Source organism: Puntigrus tetrazona, chromosome 5 (assembly GCF_018831695.1).
Source record: "Puntigrus tetrazona isolate hp1 chromosome 5, ASM1883169v1, whole genome shotgun sequence".
In the NCBI taxonomy this organism is placed as follows: domain Eukaryota; kingdom Metazoa; phylum Chordata; class Actinopteri; order Cypriniformes; family Cyprinidae; genus Puntigrus; species Puntigrus tetrazona.
The window spans coordinates 21,567,444-21,585,124 of record NC_056703.1 but is presented as its reverse complement, the minus strand read 5'-3'; the positions used below and the strand labels follow the sequence as shown (position 1 = coordinate 21,585,124).

The window sequence follows — 17,681 nt, the reverse complement described above, 5'->3', positions numbered from 1 at the left end:
GCAGGTTTAACATGTTGATGCTGGTATTTTCAAGCACATGATCTTTACAGAGTAGAATTTGACAGAGTGCTTCTTTTACGGCATCTGTATTAGGCCAAAATGTCATCACAGATAAAACAAGTAAACAAATCAAGTGTTTTTATTATTATTATTATTATTACTGACAAGACCAAATCACTATTGAGTTTGATTAACATGATATAGTGACTCATCCAGTATAAATAGAGTACAAACATAAAAGCCAGTGTATTGGCCTCATAGTAAAGGAGACCTTACAGATTTAAACCTGACCACATGCAAATCAATAAACATATATATATTTAGAGAGAAACTCACATGCAAGACTAGAGTGCTGCAGTGACACGGTCAATAGGCTTGTAGAGGAGAGCTGCAGAGATAAACATTAAAGAATGATATATAGTCATCATAAGTTAAGAAATACACTTTTATACAGTGAGATGTAAAAGATCTCAACTAAAAAAAGAAACACGCATACTTCCAATCATACAAATGCTCCAAAAAAAAAGAAAAGAAAAGAAATACCTTTTCCCGAACTCTATTACACAGCTGACTGAGCAGCCAGACACTACGGATAATAGCATCATCTCTGAGCACTTCACAAACATGAGCATCCAGGACAAATGAACACAAACACTGAGAGGAGGCTCAGTTTATGTCCTGAGCTCTCTGTAAATCCACACACTCTCAATAAGCTGACAGATTGAGAGAAGCAAACGCGTATCTGTCAGCTCACAGTATCATGGCCTCCCTCTAGCCATATCTGTGATTCTGAACACTGCAGTGGGACATGAATACCTCATACCATATAATCACACCAAGCTCTTGCTATTTGGTTTCATTTATCCACCCTATTTTACGATGTAGTAGTAAGCTATCCAATCTTTTAGCTGCTATTGGTAAACTACTAACTAGTAGGGATGTGCATCTCCATAACTAAGTTCAATGTGACAATCTCAATGCATAGCCAACAATATGATACATTAAAGATGAGTATGAAACAGCGATACGATTAACGTTATTAGTATTACAATGATCGTACGATCTGCTTTCAATCAGATTCATTTCAACACAATGAGATTTGATGCAATACAATGTAATAGGCCAGGCTTATTTCAGGTAGTCTGACTCAATGTCAAATGATTTGGTCCATATTAAGAAAATTTAACATAGATTAAGCTCAGTGACTGTGGCAACATGCTGGGAAACTAACCTGGCCCCAGGCAGGTGAACTGTCAGACTAAGCTGGCAATTTTATTATAATAGCCATGCAGCCTTTCTGTTTGGTTTTATGACAGCTGTGCCCTTTATAGTTAGCAGAACATTAGAACATTAGTAAAAATATGGACAAAAGTTTTGTATATCCCAGCCTTAACCTGATCCCTACATAAAAACACAAAAATGCAACATTATCTTTGTAAATGTATATATATATATATATATATATATATATATATATATATATATATATATATATATATATATATGACTAAGGCTATAGTTGTATTTATAAGCAAGATTGAAAACATTATTATTTACTGTTTTTACAAAAGGAGATTTTGCACAGTTTACTGTAGCTAACATCTAGAGCAATACAGTAATTTGTTTTGGGCTTTTATTTAAAGAGACAGCTTATCCAAAAATGAGGAATCATTTACTTAAATTACAAGTCTTAAACACAAAAGACATTTTGAAGAATTTTGGTAAATCACATTACTAGTAATTTTTCCCCACAGACAGATTTTTCATTTTTGGGTGAGCTAGCCATTTAACAGATAAAAAGTTGAACGTGATCCATGCACACCTGAAGCTGTATCCTCACTCAAGCAGTATTTCTGCACTTAACTAATGTAGTAAAAGTAAATATATCTGCGCTTGCAGCTGATCAAGGTTGGACTATCATCTTCCAAGAAGTACCAGGTATACACAAGGAGCACTGCTGCACACAATTTTGAAAAGTATACTGAAACAGTGTTCAGGAAAGAGCTTTGTCTCTCATTTCTCTGACAGCACTAGTGGGAGAATTCTGCACGTTCACGTCTTCATCGGCTGACAGGGTTACGACGGGTCCTATGGTGATCCTGCTGTCTTTCACTCTAACAGACGACAATTCCCAGCAGTCCCTTCTTACTCACTCTCAATTCATCTAATTACAGAATCACATCGCAACAGAGCAGAACTCACTGACAGGGCATATTTCCCACGAGCCTCTGCAAGGCTGATGGATTACAGTGGAGAGAAAGAAAGGTTTGAAAAGCAGAAGTCAGAAGCAAGTTGAACTAGTACAGCTCCAGTTATCAATTAAGATCAGTCTTGCCTCTCTCATGCCAGTGTTCATTTGCATTAGCATTCATGGGGCCTCATCAGCATTTTCTATGTTAGTTTTGGTGCAAAATCTGTGGAATTTTGCTTGTCTGTGCAAAACGTGTCCCCGAAATGTTTGGGTGGTTGTTGGATCTCCTGAGTGAGTGTAATCGTTTTGAGTGTTCTGGGTGGTTGTTGAAATATTATTTGTGGTTGCTAGAGCACTGCTAGGCGGTTGCTGTGGGATACAGTGTTAAGGATTGTCACCATGAAGTTCTCTGTAGTCACTTTGCGATGTTATTGGTTGGTTGCTAGGCTGCTGATAGTCAGTTGCTATTAGTTATGGTGTTCTGTTTGGTAGGCAGTTACTACTAGGGTGTTCTTCGTGGTAGATACAATGTGATGGTTGCTAGGGCATTGCTAGGTCTTTGCTATGAGTTATTGTGTTCTATGTGGTCACTAGGTAGCTGCTAGGGTGTTCTTTGTGGTTGTTACAATGTTGATAGTTCGTTGCTAGGGCATTGCTAGTTGGTTGCTTTGAGTTATGGTGTTCTGTGTAGTCACTGGGCAGTTGCTAGTTGGTTGCTAGGACAATACCAGACAGTTGCTACAAGTTATGGAGGTGGTTGCTATGGGTTACGGTGTGATCTGAGTAGTCACTAGGTAGTTGTTAGGGTGTTCTGTGTGGATGTTACAGTGTGCTAAATGGTTGCTAGGGCATTGCTAAATGGATGCTATGGGTTACAATATGCTTGGAGGTTGCTAAAGCATTGCTAGCTATTTATGGATCATGGTGTTCAGGGTCATTGCTAGGTGGTTACTGTAAGTTATGCTGTTCAGTGCCGTTGTCCTGGTGCTTGTTAGGCAGATGCTACAGTGTTCTTTGTGGTTGCTACAGTCTTGTTAAGTAGTTGCAGGTGTTGTGATGACAGTTTTACTAAATGAACGGATACTGTAAGTGTTTTAATTACACTGGAGCTATGCAGTTTTTATTCTAGACCCTAGTCAGTGGATTTTAGCTCATTCTACCTCACAAATCCTGACCAATCGCTGCTGACTGGATCTAAGATGGAACCAATCAGATCTTCATTTCTCAAAAGCATTGGCACCAGTGAGCTACTCAGATTAACAATGCTTTTGAGAGATGCAACCCAGGACAGTCACTTTAGATTGTGACATCCAATCACTACATCTCAGCACATCTCAGCACAGACCCTTGCATACTAATATTCAAGATGCCCTTCACACAGTCAGTCACAGAATAAACCCCTCTCGATCAATAGAGTTACTGATTTCCTGTACAGTCATCTTACTGAACCCAAAAAGAAAAGGACCAGAGTAATATTTGAGAATATTTGAGAAATGATTACAGTAGGTACTGTAGACATCTGTGTGTATGCCTTTGTATTGGGATTAGTTTTCAAGGTCAAGTGGGACAACATTGTGTGATTAATCATCAAACTGTGTGACTTTCTATCTCGGTCTATAATAGACAGATGTCTGTATATAATAGACAGATGTCTGTCTATAATAACACACATATACATATTGCAAGGACTTTCCATAATAGCAACAATGGCAATACTTCTCACTTACAGCATTACATGTATTAAAATAAACGGTTTAAAACAGAATGGAGGGCATCTCTTTAAAGAAAAATAGAGTTTCAATTCATATGCAACTGTCATAAATGAGGGAACTGAAAATACATTTAAATTAGCCTCTGAGTCAGATCTCAAACTTTTAACTCTGTAAAATATCTTCCTATTTTCCATATTTTCTCAATTCACCCACATGTATATGATTGCAAAGCACTGTGAGCTGAGTGTCATTGGGAGATGATTTAATCTAAATGTCACAGTTATGAGTCTAACTAGCTTTGGAAAAGGAAAACAAATATTGCAAAAATTGCTGTGGGCTGACATCGTCTGAGTCATGCTCGCACCAGACAAATATTAGTCAGTTCTTATGCCATACTTAATACAGAAAAGTAAATTCTGTCACATCAGCTAGGGTCTGACAGAGAAGAACCGAGATCTGGTGTTGGATGAGACATACTTTACTCTGTGATTTGATTGGACAAAGCAAAAGATTTTACTCAATGGAAGACGACATAAGAAGTAAATCATAAGCAAACTTAATATATGTTCTCAGAAGTTATGGAGTCAGAGTTGACATTAGTCAACGTTGGACTCTACAGCTGACTGCAGGGGAAAACTGTAACAATCTTTAACTGTCTGAAATAGCCGTGATATTTTATTAACTAAAGGGATTGCAAAATATTCTCTCTGTCTCAAAATAAATGATAAAATACCAAAAAAAACTATACAAAACAAAGCAAAGCAAAAACAAAAAGCACAAAACGAAACCTAATGTTGGATGATATGTTATTTTGTATGCCATAAAACCTCACGAATACAACAATGTCAAACTGCTCGTGCATTTTCTTGGGTTCCATTTGCTCCATTTCATCCCTTGTTTACACTCTGACGCAGATTTAGCCCAACTCTTGAGGGGGTTGATTACATCTGATTGACTATAATTTAGTAGTAGAGAATCTGATGGCATGAGTGAAAAAGTGCAAAGGAGATCTGATCAGTTCTTCAGTGCTTGTTCCAATCCTTCTATATTATTATTCCTCTGTCTACACCACTGTGCATTTTGAAGTCTATCTGTTTATCCTCTATCATCTGTCTATTATCTGATGCATTGTGGGAGATAATCCTCCAGTCACCTTGGAGTGGAAGGAGGAACTTTAAAGGAGCAGATGCATACATGAAATAACACATTGAAAGTCAGATGGCAGTACAGTTGCTGCTTAACTAGTTTATATATTGGAAATCATAACCATAATTGTTTATCATTAACTATATACAAAAATGCTTTCAAACCACAATTTATAGAACAATTCAGTAAATGCTTCATGCTATTCTAAACAAGATATTCCTAAACATGAAATATGACATTTCACAAATATTTTGGTATAAATGCCTGTTATTAATTTTAGTAATTCAATAAACCACCAAAACACATTGTAGATGGTGCAAACTTTCCTTGACTGCAAGGGAATATGTTTTTTCATCTTGTGTTGTTTTGTAGAGTTTGAACATGCAGTCTTCATTCATGTGTGACACTGCATAAAATTACATTAAAAAAGGCAATTTTAACACAGTTTTTCCTCTATATTACCCTATTTATAATTAGACATGCAAATTATGTTTTGGGATGTGACCCAGCTGAGCACATTCTGATGTAAACAGCCACTGACCAGTCAGAATTAGACAGGCAGTTCCAGTTTTTTGTCTGGTTAAATCTGGCGGTATAGTGTTTGGTTTCAAACCCATTCTAATATTTCCACATGGATTTGACACATCAAACATCAAGCTCTGTCTTGTGCATATTAAGCAATACAAGAAAATTAGTCATGCTAAAAGGCTAATCAGTAACAATACATTAAAACCTGAAGACATACAGTTTCATAAAACATTATTACATGTCATTCTCTGTCTGACAGTTAATTTCCTGACATTTCAATTGAGATTTATAACTGATCGTATATGCAACACAATAGCAATTAAAAGTGTTGTTAGTATATTGCATATTTTAGCACGACTGGAATTCTATAATGACCAATCAGAAGCCAGAATCAGAATGATTGTGGTCTTACAACTGCATTGAAATATCAGATATGCACAATTACAGACAACTGCACTCAAATGAGATCAAACCTGTTTCTAAGCTTTAGAATGGTTCGAAGAACAGACACAAAAAGAAATCATTAAACCAATCCGCACAACAATCACAAATCGAAAGTCAGCCAGACTATCAAAGCATTAAAATGCGATATAGTTACCATAGGTGCAGTTACAACACAGCCGGAGAACCAGCAGAACCTCCATGACAAACTTCCACTGATCCTGCAGTCTTCTCTAACTGCTCTCTCACTACTTCCTTCTCATTCTGCACCCCCTTTTATCCGTCCCTCACAAACACCACCAAGACAGAGAGAGAGAGAGCGAGAGAGAGAGACTCATGCTCTCCTGCTCTCCAAAACACTCAGAATGAGCAAGCACGCACTCTTCCTCACACTCACACACATTTGAGTTGTGGATGCTGCATACACAAGTAGGGAGATGTAGAGCTGAACTCATTCTTAAAGAGACACCGCTTGCAGTTCAAACATAACCATAACCACTCTCTCAATGAAACGCCAATCGGCACATCAACACACATTCTAGCACTCTGTAAACGCTGATCGCTCATGCATGTCTCCCTCTCACACACACACACGCAATCATTGATCAATAGATACGGACTTACCTTCCATGGTGGAGGATGTGGGGTAGTCCTTGGATTCTTTAGGACCTTTAACCTTCAGATTCTGTCAACAGAGAAGATGCTCACTATAAATGCACACAGGCACAAGCGCACACACACACACACACACACACACACACACACACACACAGAGAGCTCATGCCTGGCTCAGGCAGCAGAATGTGACAAATACTTCCTGTATGGAATAATGAAGAGAAATGTGACGGGGAAGGCTTCTTGTGTATGTGTGTGTGTGTGTGTGTGTGTGTGCATGAAAAAATGCACCGAGCTGATGATTCTAACTAGATCTACAGTATGTGATGTAAATGCCTTGCAATAGAGTTGCTATGCGGTTTCTAAGATGTCGGTTTCTAAGAGTAGTTTAGACCATTGCTATGCGGTTGCTAGGGTGTTACAAGGTCAAAAATCCAATCTAATCTTTTATCATCTGCCAGCATCAAGCATCAAAATAAGACACAGATGCAATACACGATGTGAGCGTTTTAATAGTTAGAGTTAAGGATTTGTTCAAATAAGTGAGATGAGAAATAGTAATAGCGAAACAAACACTACTAGTATTGTAATTGATGTGTTACATTTATATAGCGGATATCTTAATGTTTTAAAGAGCTTGATGCTGTTAACAAATGTTTTGCGAACTTTACTCAATGTTTATTATAGAATGTATGAATTAATACATTGTTTTTACATAGCATCTAAAAACATGTTTTCTTAATATCAAAGTTGTAAATTAATGGTGATGTCTCAAAAATTATTCAAATGCCCCCAAAATTTTAGGTATGGGGCAATTTCCATGGATATCACAATTGCACCTTTAATGTCAATTTCATACAACAGTTAACATTAAGTTACTTATTTTAGATTGAAATTTATATTTTTATTATTAGAATTTAGATTGAAAATATTGTCTGTTACAAAAAAACACACAGCAGAACCATGGTTTATTTCCAAGAAACACACAGTGGTTTCATTACTGCATTAATCAACATTTTTGAACAAATCAGTTAAGTAAATGATTCAACTGCACTTTCTTAAAGGCAGTCGCAATCAATCAATCATACCTATATTCAAAGGGACAATTCCGGACCTTTTTAAACATTATCAGCACCTCATTCGTGAAGTATGTACTGAAGTAACAGTAATGATCAGGCCTATAGTGTCGGGTGAGCTCACCTCAGAGATCTTCTGAAACTGGATGTTGGCCTGGCTGCATTTATCTGCTGTCTCCACTGCCACTTTATAGTTGTCCACAAAAGCTTTATACACACCAAGCTGACTGGCCTAGGATACAAGCAGCATTAACAAGTGTTAAATGCAGCACAAACACAAAGACAGAGAGAGAAAGGTGATGGCACAGGTAAAACCACAGGGAAGAGGAGGAAAAGCATGGAAGAACTAGAAGAGGGATGAAAGAGACTGAAAAATGGCAATGCTGAAACATTCATTTCATCTGTAGACCTCTTAGAACATGCATCAAAGTGTGTTCACAGTGGCCGCTTTCTGCTGAGGCGAGTTCATCCTCAGGATAAGGCATGAGATACAGACAACTGAGAGCTCTGGAGACCGAAAGACTGAGACGGGAAGTTTAAAGCAGGCTTCATCACACCACTTTAGATTGTTTGCTGTAATAGCAGTTAGAGGAACATGAAGAACTGTTATGATCCCGTACAGAGTGAAGAACAACCATACCCGGCCTCAAATGAAAAATAACACTCCCCCATCTGCCTTGGGCCAGCAAACAGCAAGTCTTGCCCCAAACGCACACCATTGCTTGAGCCAGTGTTAACATCTCAGCCTGGTCAGGATGCTCAAACTAAAATGTTTTGATGTTAACGTGCCAAAATGTAAATGTCTGTGAGCTTTTCACACAATTATGGTTGAGTCTGCCTATAAAATCTTGTAAAACGTGTCATTTTTATACTGTTCCAGAGCTCTCTGACCAAGCATTGTGTGCAATTGATTTGACAAGTTTACAAACTGTACAAACTAATAACATCCCATGCACTTTAGAAAAACGTAAAGGATAAAAAACACAATAAAGCCATTGGCTTATTTCCACTGCAGTCTTCACTGTTGATATAAATGATAGATTCTATAAACAGAATGCAGAAGAAATAATTAAAAAAAAAATCTCATAATAAAATATTATTAATAAACTTAAATCAAACATTCTGCATTTGAGGACGAAGTCTAAACGTTTTTCTAACTAATCTGTATTAAGACTTTAAATTATCTTTCATACCATGGAAACAATTACTACACTAGAAAGAGATAACAAATCAAAATGGAGTTGAATCAAGGCCCCTGCAAACAATTAAACATCTAATAAATTGGCTTGCCTTGCTAGAAACTCCAACACTTTCGTAAAATTCCCTTCTAGCCATACAATAACCTGTAAAGTTATTATGTACTAAACAACCCAAATAAGGTTTTACTTTATTACCATATTGTTAATCTTAGCCAAATGTGTCATCCTTCTTTAATTCCATTCTATAAGCAAAGAGAATGCATCATCAGCATAAAGAAAAAGTAAATGTTATTATTATATGTAATATTTCTACTTGGCAAATGTAGTTTCACTTTAAACTAATGTTTTCGATCACCTAAATTAATTCAACTGTATGTGATTTTAATGTGCTTTTGTATGTGATAGTTTTTAAGAATTTACAACTTTTTTAAACTTAAAAGCCCAAATATTTTTTATATTATTTTATATATTTTTTAAACATGTGTGTATATTGCTCAACCACAATTTCAGATTCAGCAAAGCAAAAAGATCTAAATCATTCAAAAGCATCACTATCATTCCAACTCTAACCTGACCTCTAGCTCGCTTGCTCTTTCTCCTTCCTATTATCTTAAGATCAATCCTCTCTGTGGTGATTCCTGACTTGTGTAAGGTTATGGATTGCTGTATATTCGTGCCCTGAGGTGAGAACTGCATGATGAGACCCTGCGCTCTCAATCTCCATCCCAGCATGCTCCTCTCTCCCGCTGCTCGAGAGAAGTCTGGAACACAACACATCGCAGCTAAATGCTGTCGTCGCCTAGCAACCCCGCATCAAGCGCTCTGACTTTTCACCAAGCATATCCACAGACGAGCGCTGATACGCACGTGCACGTCACAAAGATGAAGTGAAGAGAGAAACATTTGTGGGAAGAGAAGTGAGTGGGGGAGTGAGAGAGAAAGAAAGAAAGAGGCAAGGGTGACTAATAGAGAGAAACTCTGCCTCCAATCCACTCCGTCTGGATTTGCTCATCCTAAACCTTTCCTTCTGCTCAAAAACTAAACTTTTTTCTTCTTTTCTCAGTCTTTTGTGCTTCTTTTCCTCTTCGCTGAGTTTCCAGAGCTATAGGGAGCCTGTAATTACTCCTTCTGCTACCTCCACCATTGTCACAATGTTTTACTAATCACATGTGTTCGTGTGTGTGTGTTTGAAAAATCTTTTAAAAAAGTCATGTTTTATAACCTCCTGCCATCTGCTGTTTGGTTCAGGAGATAAATGAAGTGTAACCTGTAATGATGATGAGCAGTAATGTATGCTGGGTAAGGACCAACAAAAATCCATTCAGAGTGGAATAATGATTTAACAGCAAGAGATAACAACTTACATTCACAATGCATTCTTTTTTGTTTTGTTATCTAATTTAGCAGCATTATGAATGTTGTAGTTATATTAACTATTTCACTATATATTTTTTTAGATTGGCACTTTAAACACAATATCATTCTTGCTTTTTAGCGCATTAAACATTTCTGCATAGCATCAGTAGTTTTTGGATCTTATATGCTTTCTCTAACTGGAAGAAGAAATCATAATCTAAGATTTTTTTTTTTGTTTTAAAATAAATTAATCTTTTACTTTAACAAAAATGCATTAAATTGATAAAAAGTGACATTATTATAATTTTTTTTTTCATTTCATAAAAGCTTTCCATTTTAAATAAATGCTGTTCTTATAAACCTTCAATTCATTACATAAACTTTGTTAAGCAGGACAAATGCTTTCAACATTGAAAATAATATGAAATAATGTTTCTTGAGCAAAAACAAGCATTATACAATGATTTCTGCATGATCATGTGACACTGAAGACTGGAGTAAAGACTTAAAGCTTTGATGTCGCAGGAATTAAGTTTATTTTAATGTTTATTTAAATGTATTTAATGTATAAATGTAGCCTGTGTGGAAAAAAAAAAACTGAACATCAGTTAATGTCATTCAACTTAAAATGAATGAACAACAAAATGTTACGTAGACAGCTTTCCAGTCATACTGTAGACACGTGGAGCATCACACACACTCACACACACACACACACACACACACACACACACACACACACACACACGCCTAAATACAGCTGAGTGTTTTGTTTTTATCTGCCAGTACTTAGACATCTTCTCTCTGCTGTTACTTTCAGTCTCAACAGAATCTTCTGCTCTAAATCTCAGAGGAAGATGATTCTTATCAACTGCAATTATATAGTCTGGCAAAGTGTTTTTTAGATATGAGCACACACAGTACATGAACATATAAAGAGAGATCAACATATAATATAAGACTGAGTCTCAAAGAAGACTAAACTCAGCGTTCAAGTAAAAATCTCACTGCATGACTATAAGACTAACGCTGAAAAGGAAGTTTTCTTATTATGTTTAATGCATGTTAAAGGACCGTTATTATCACCAAGGCTGCATTTTTTAAAAATAAAAAATACAGTAAAAAAATATACTATCAGAAATATTATCATGGTGTAAAACATCTGTTTTCTATTTTAATATATTTTAAAATGTAATTCAGTCATTTTCCAGCAGCCATTACTCCAGTCTTCAGAGTCACCTGATCTTTCAGAGATCATTCTAATAGGATTATTTATTTGCAAATTAGCACTATGTTGCTACTCAATATTACTGTGGAAACTATGATTAGTTTTTTTTTTTCTTTCAAAGTTTTCAGATGAATAAAAAAAAAGTGTCAATGAACAGCATTTTATTTGGCACTGAAGTATTTTGTAACATTAAAAATTACGTTTCTGTCAATCTTGATCAATTTAATCCTGAATAAAAGTGCTTTTTTTATTGACCGTAAAAATGTGTGTTGCTGTATTAGAAATACCCATCAGGGCCTTCGAACAGTTGAACAGTGTTTGGCAGGACACTATGTGGCAGGTGGACTCACCAGTTTCTGGAAAAGATGTCCGACAGTGACCTTCTCATCCCACTGCTGAATGTTGGGAGAAAGAGCATCATAAAACTCCTTATGTATCTCAAAGATGTCTTGGATCATGAAGAAAATAGTGTCAATCTGCTCCATTGTCAGCACTGGCTTTGATGTAGTAGCTGTGGCTTTAAGAGGTTTCATGGGCTGAGAGAGACAAGAAGAGAGGTGAATTAGTAATACATTTTAATGCAAGTAAAAAAAATACTGTAATATAAATAATACTGCAACATCCTTAAATTGAGTGATACATGTCTGAACTTTAACATGAAAATACATGTGGTTTGCTTATGTAACCTCTGATCATAATAATGGCACTGTTGCATCTTGTGCACTTTATACCCACAAAACAACTGCCTGAGCTGATTTAAACCGAATTAAACCATTAAGTCCTTTCTGATGCATTTCGGTTAGCCAAACTTCATGTTGTTTTTAAGTTGTGCACATTGACTGTGGAGTCAATTTCCTTCTCCACTGTGAATTAATGTATCGACTAACATTCATTTCCTATGCACTTTCAATGGCGTTCAGAGGGATACTCTGTGCCTTTGTAAATTTGCTAAAAGAAAGCACATGTAACTTAGAAAACAAACGCTGAGACATCAATGAGATTTTTACAGTCTTCATGTGTGTTGTTTCTTCAGGGCTGATAACACTGTGTTAAAGTGCACGATGATTATATTCAGATCGGTGTGACTCATTGTATTGTTGGTTTCCGTTGCATCATGATGCTTCTTGATGAGCGCCGTTTTTTCCTGTATTGATGTATTTCTGATTCAAATCGCCCATAATCTCTGTAGAGTCCAATGACCACATACACAGCCCTTCACTACCACCACATAGCCTCTCACAGCTCGGGGTCTGAGGATTGTATGCTCTTTGAATAATATCAGTCTTCAAATTCTAAATATTTAAATAGTATGCTTGCAACAGTTTCCCTTTAGCACAATCAAAAATACTATGCATGTCTTCAATTGGACATTAGCAATAGTTCTGTAAAATTAAGCATTAACTAAAAAATTAGTTGTTCCAATTTAGCAGACTTTAAATGTACCAGTTTTGAATACTAAAAGTACAATTATAGGGCATTTTTCAAGTACATATATTAGAAAATGTAGCATGAAATATGTGTATTTCAAAAACACTTAAAGGCGCAGTGTATAATATTTAGGTGTATCTATTGACAGAATTACAATATAACATATATTTAACTATGTTTTTAAAGATGTGCAAAGACCTTAAACAATGAACCGTTTTTATTAACTTAGAACGAGCTGGAAGTAGCCAGTACATGGAAGTAGCCATTATGTTTGTACAGTAAGCGTCAATAAAAAAGTATATTTATTTTTCACTAGGGTAAGGATGATATTTCTTCTGGAAAACAAGAGAAAATAGACGAGCAATATTTAATGCAATTACTTTTTGCTCTGATTTAATTAAGAGATATTTGAGGCCTCAATTTGAACATACATCTATGTGTTAATAAAAAAAAAAAAAGCAATGACAAGGAATAGCCACATGCAAGCCTTTGAACTAATGCGTAAAGAAAAAAGGTCTTTCATGAACAAAGTAGTGCAAAGTGCATTCATCAGTGCCATGTGCAGTGGTCTCTGTCAAAAAAAAACACATTACTGGATATTCACAATCTTATCAGCGGTGCCAGGCATCTGACGTCAGCACAACAGGAATCAAGTTCTCCTCCGTCATTTCAAGAAATGACTAGAGAAGATGAATAAACGTGCGCTTGCTTATTTACGTATCTGCTCCGCCACAGTATTTGTAGCTGTTTTCCAAAGTGCTGAGTAATGTTTGGACGGGAAGTGTGCAGCAGAGAGCAGAAGTACATAAACAGCCAGGTCCGCTTTAACTTCGCTCATCAGCAAGTTTACTTCAAGGAAGACAGGAGATACCCAGGTGTCCCTTAAAGACTATAACAGCAGGTAGCACAGTGTGTGTCCAGCATAATTAGCACACACAAAAAAAATACAGTGGATTGGTGTGCACGTGTGCTGGATACTAGTGTGTTCTGAAGGGTTTATTTCTGCTCTGCTTCCCAATTTATCAAACTCAATGAATGATTTTGAAATCAATGTCGATTCAGCTTTCGTTAGACTATGATTAGAAATAACGGCAAAGCAAGATAATACTTTTACAGCTATGTAACTGCTGTGATGCGTTATTGCACAGAATGAGAGAGAGAGAGAGAGAGAGAGAGAGAGAAGACTGACAGGAAATAAAACGTCAAACAGCAGAGGAACAAAGTACTGGTAGACATTAGATTTCAGCATTTTCTATAAATAGGAAAGGCTGTTTCCTGATTGGCTGAGAGTACGCGCGCTCTTTACGCTGCGCTCTAACCGGCCATATTGCGGAAAACATTTTTTTTCTTGCTCTTATGAAATATGAGATTCAACCTATTTTAGAGAAACACTTAAAGCTAATCATAACAGGGGTTATTTAGATTTAAAAAAAGTAGCAGAACTGCAAACAGCATGGGTCATTGTTTTTGTAATATACAATAAAATAAGTCAAAAGGTCCCTTTACCTAGAAGACTGATATTCAGCTTTAAAACACTCCTCACGCGTATAGAACAGGATATCAGGGTTCTCATAAAGTGTGAATGACTATATTTGTAACAGTTGTACTCACCAGCAGCAACGCCTCTAGCTGGTTAATATAGATCTCCTCACTGGCCAGAAAACCAGACAGAACCAGTTTCTTCATCTCCAGACCTTTCTCTATGTCTCCCTGAAACACAGAAAAACATCAGTAAATCAGTAAATCTGAAAACATCTAACAGATTATTCTCAGAAATCTTTCCACGCCGATGGCAGAATTTCCCGGCTTTCCTCATTTTAACTGGTATACTGTAGGAGGTGCTATGAAAAGCTTCTGAAAGAGTACTGAACATCTGGATCAAAAACAGGTGAAGAAGCAGCAGAGAGTAGAGATCGCTTTATGTAAGCATATGCACATGTAAAACAACACGATCATAAACTTTAAACAGAGTGTGAGCTGATGGACGGTTTGATCTTTGTTCTTAATATGATCCAGAAGTGGTCTTTAATTTAATTTCTCAGCTTTTTGTTCAAAATTTTGCTTTTTAGCATGCTAGAATAAAACAGGTTTGTCTAATAGCAAAGGTGCTGTGCCTTTTAAATTATTTATTGAAATTATTTTATTTATTATGTTCAGATATTCAAACAGCAAGATATTTTGTGAAAACCCTCAAAAATGCTAGCAGTTGAAAAACTCTGTGATACAAAATGATACTTCATTGTTATTTTTTTATTTTGGAAAAGCAACAAAAGTGACCAGTGTATTTTTTTTTTAATGCACAAAGGAAAATGACATGCTTTTAACAATGAAAGAAAAAGACCTTTCATTTTTGAATGAACTTTCTCTTAACAAGACAGGAGAAATATGTTTCAGCTAATGAGCACCACCTGTAGGTAATAAAAAAAAAATCCTGTTTAGTTTTACTTCAAATCTGCCGTACTAGTCCGTTCTGATCTTTCTTTCACTCTGGTGTGAAATTGCTCAGGTACAGACACACCCTGTGTATTCACCCATCCAGGTACAGAGTTCAAACTGTGTGTGTGTGTGTGTGTGTGTGTGTGTGTGTGTGTGTGTGTGCGCGCGCAAACAAAGGCACAGACATGCTATCTAAACCCAGTCATTTGAACAAATACACAATTCAATCTGAGTGAAAGAGAAGTCGTAAAAAGCCTTCAAGTGTAATCCGTTTTTTCAAATGTCTGCTTCAATGTTTTTAAGCTCCACATAAACATTTAAACCAAGTCCCTCCCTTTGAACTTTCTATTTAAACAACTCTTGCTTTATTACGCGACTTCATAAAAACTATTTTAAAACAATTACTGTGCGTGTAAATTTTCTCACCACGTCTGTTCACCAAAACCACAACTAATATACAAGTCAGTTCAAAAACCTAAGTAAGTTGATTACAAAAAGGAATAAACAGCAGTTCTATCTTAAAATACAGGAAGTACCACTCCTATGACTAACTACATTTGAAGAGAGAAGCCAAATATACCCGCCATTGCCCTTATAATTCACTGACAAACACTCCTTTGTCCAGAGCACCAGTGGATTTATTCCCTAACTCTGCAAGGGAAACATTTTTAAAAGTTCAGACTGAAAGGAGGCGACTTACTAACACTAACACATATATTAAAAACTTCTGGTAAGAGTAAAATGGGAATTACTTTTGAAACCGGTTGTGAAAACCCAGAAAAAACCCCCCACTAATAATTAAATAATTAAATGCAATTCTCTCTGATGTAATTTCAAGCCTGATAAACCAAATATAGATTGATATTTTTAAAGAAATATTGGTTACCAAACGGTTGTGGTGAGAGGGGAACACACTTTTGTATTTTTAGATACTTTTATCTATGTTCTGCAGAAGAAAGTCATATCACATGAGGGTGAGAAAATCAATCTTTAGGTAAATTAACCCTTTAATGCATCATTGGCCCCCTTAATGTATTTAGATTAGATTCAAATGAGAGCTACAATATGTGAGTTGGGTTTATTTAGTGCATGTGTGTGGCTTCTTGTTCGATGCCCAGTGCTGATAGTGACGAGATATTCATTACATGTATTTCTTATATAAAAGTTACTATGACACAGGAAGAAAAATATTCATAACAACGGTTGCTGTCATTTTTGAGACAGAGAAATGGCAAACAGGACCGAAGAGGAAGTTACCAAAACGGAGAAGTTTTCTAGACCGACTAAACTGTAAAAATTTAGTCGCATTTCTGTGACTAAAATATATTTTTGATTTGTTCTGTGTAAATCACTATGAATAAACATCCATGTTGGGTGGAGTCTGAAGAGGTTGAGGATTTAAAGGGTCGCTTGAAAATAGAAATGGTTGTAAAATATTAGCAAATACTTTTGTGCAACAAAAATCATGTTTTTGACTAACAGGCACGTGGTCAGAACCGTGCAAATGGTTGTTGCTCTTGCTCTTCACGTTACGCTGCGGTGCTCGCATAGTTTATGCAGGTTTGTGTTATCCAGAGATATTCAGAAACTAGAAACATATTACATAAACGATCTGAAGTCAAAGGTTCTTTGGCTTTAGCTATGCTATTAACATTTCATCATTGATATTTTGGCTCACCTAAAATTGTCTAATAGAAGGCTAATTTAAAAGTATCAGTTTCGGTTTTCACTTTCTGTTTCAGCCAAGCACTTTCAAGTGATGCTTGCTTTTTCAAAATCCCTAAAGCCATGGATATCAACAATCCACAAATCTTCGATGGAGGAAAGTTGTGCTATTACTAGGTGGATATACTCAAAGGGCACCTATCCGCCCGTATCCTTGGATTAAGCCTATAGTTCAGCGTTCAACATTTTGGGGAGAGTTTTTAAGAAGAATGCTTTTATTGAGCAAGCATGTATTAAAAGCGACAGTAAAGGCATTTATAATGTTATAATGTAAATTGTAATTATATATTACTATATTATTGTTAATTGTATTTTTAGCACACAAACTGTGTATTTCAAGGGCCAAAAAAATCTCAACAACACACGTTTGTGTATAGGGCCTGGCATAGAGCCGTGGATATACCAAAATATCATGGGTTGGGCTATTTTAGATTTTCTGACCAATCACATTTTCTTGTCAACATCAAAACAGAAAGCAGAACATGTGCTGCTCAACAGCCTTTTTTCCTCTTCAGCACCACTTTTCCCATCTTTTGTGTACATGGATAGCAGTAAGTCAAACTCTTGACTGTCAGTCCTGGAGCTCTAAAGTCTTAAACT

The 17,681-nt window shown here is 36.2% G+C and overlaps 1 protein-coding gene and 1 pseudogene across 1 annotated transcript in view; one reads left to right on the top strand and one right to left on the bottom strand.

Moving 5' to 3' along the window:
- LOC122345940 (active breakpoint cluster region-related protein-like) overlaps positions 1-17,681 on the top strand; it is a 248,527-nt gene that overhangs the window by 87,772 nt on the left and 143,074 nt on the right. The gene's annotated exons all lie outside the window — the stretch shown is intronic.
- The window catches only part of LOC122345941, a 76,831-nt pseudogene that overhangs the window by 6,649 nt on the left and 52,501 nt on the right, over positions 1-17,681 (bottom strand).